Here is a 2,387-nt window from a genome sequence, read left to right as displayed (position 1 = left end):
AACAACGCGGACTCGCCGAGTCCATCCCTTGGACTCGCTGAGTCCGGATGCGAACCCCCACTCAAAAACACGACCCGACTCGGCGAGTCGACTACCAACTCGCCGAGTCCCCTCACAGAATGATAAAAATATATGAAATGGAGATACCTAGGGATTCGGGATGTTACAAAAAAAAACCCTTCGAGTCAAGGCTCAGTTTAGCAAGTTGAGTGGGGACTCAATGAGTTGGACAGGTCAGAACTCGGAAATCAGTGAACTCGGCGAGTCAGTAGTCTGACTCGGCGAGTAGGGTCAACATGAAAGGTTGACTTTGGCCAGGACTTTGACTTTGTTCAGAGTTGAGTTAGTTGACTGTTAGAGGTCTATCAGGCTAAGTGCGGCTTTGTTATTGGTAGCTAGGAGAGTTAGAGGAGCAGCGGTTCAGGCGGTGGTTGGTTAGCAGTCCGAGGGTTACCACCAGAATTCAGCAGTTCAGGTGAGTTTCCTTCCAGTAGGAACGGGTCTATGGCCATAATGCCGGCCCGTTCAGTTAGCAGTAGTTTCCCGGACTTCGGTCCGATGCAGTAGTTAGTATGTTTGATGCCTTCGTGGCTCAGACAGGATTTAGGTGTTATGTGTTATGTGTTATGTGTTCCGGGCTACTGCCCGATGTAGTATGCAGTATATGTGTTCATGCTAGTTGATATGTTATGTTATGTTATGTTCAGTCAGTTTTCAGACTTCGGTCCGATGCAGGGCAAGGCCCCAGTTAGTCCAGACTTCGGTCTGATGCAGGGGACAAGGTCCCAGTCAGTTAGTCCGGACTTCGGTTCGATGCAGGGGACAAGGTCCCAGTCAGTTTCCGGACTTCGGTCCGATGCAGGGGGTAAGGCCACAGTTAGTCCGGACCTCGGTCCGATGCAGTGGGCAAGGCCCAGTATGTGCTTTATATGTTATTGTATGGTATGTGGTAGTTTGGGGGAGCTCACTAAGCTTCGTGCTTACAGTTTCAGTTTTTGGTTTCAGGTACTCAGTTTTCAAAAGAGGAGCTCGGGAAGATTGCAGTGCACACACCATAGTCAGCTAGCCTGGGATGTTCTACTCTGATAATAAGTTGTAATTCGAATTAATGCTACGAAATTATGTTATGATTTATGTTACGGTTTTTATGAATATGGTTTTTAGTAATGTTTTAAAAAGAAAATTTTAGTTGTGAGTTTTGGGATGTTACATAACCCAATTTCTTCAATTCTTTTACTAAAAATGCAAACACCTTTCGATAGACCTTTTTCAAAAACAAAACATTCATTAGTAAACTAACTGAACCAACGGATTATCATTTCATGATTATAAATCAAACCCATATTCCCAAATTCGTTCAACTCTTTATTAAAAAAAAGTTAAGTATTTCATTCCAAATCAAAATTATAAAGTACCAAGTTATCCTTTCTAATTTAATATATTTTTACTGGTTTCAGGTACTCAGTTTTCAAAAGAGGAGTTCGGGAAGATTGCAGTGCACACACCATAGTCAGCTAGCCTGGGATGTTCTACTCTGATAATAAGTTGTAATTCGAATTAATGCTACGAAATTATGTTATGATTTATGTTACGGTTTTTATGAATATGGTTTTTAGTAATGTTTTAAAAAGAAAATTTTAGTTGTGATTTTTGGGATGTTACATAACCCAATTTCATCAATTCTTTTACTAAAAATGCAAACACTTTTCGATAGACCTTTTTCAAAAACAAAACATTCATTAGTAAACTAACTGAACAAACGGATTATCATTTCATGATTATAAATCAAACCCTTATTCCCAAATTCGTTCAACTCTTTATTAAAAAAAAGTTAAGTATTTCATTCCAAATCAAAATTATAAAGTACCAAGTTATCCTTTCTAATTTAATATATTTAAAACTTTAATATGTTTTTTGGATAACTTTATGACTTCTTAATTTATAATTTTTTATAATTTTTAGTAATTACTATATGAAATGGATTTACCATATATCTTCAATTTTGAGCCCAATTAATAAAAGAACTTCATTGTTGAGATATTATGTATAACTAATCTGTCAATGTACAAATAATGTGTCAATTTGAAGTAATCCAAAATAGGTTATTTTGGATTCATTGAGAAATTTTTTTTTTTGTTTGAAATTTATGAAATCAGATAGGTTTAGTTTTTATATAGAAATAAAATTACAGAAAAATATTCCTATAGAAACATCCAATATGTTTTTAAAAAAATTACAAAGATGACTCATGCCTAATAAAAAAATTTACAGATTACCACTGTAACACCCTAATAATTTGAATCTAATATATATAAAAACGTTAGATATATTTTATAAGATAAAATAGAAAATGTTTTAAACAAATATATTTTCAAGGATTTTTGTTT

Source organism: Lactuca saligna, chromosome 3 (assembly GCF_052625555.1).
Source record: "Lactuca saligna cultivar CGN05327 chromosome 3, ASM5262555v1, whole genome shotgun sequence".
NCBI lineage: Eukaryota > Viridiplantae > Streptophyta > Magnoliopsida > Asterales > Asteraceae > Lactuca > Lactuca saligna.
This window is presented reverse-complemented; position numbering follows the sequence as displayed.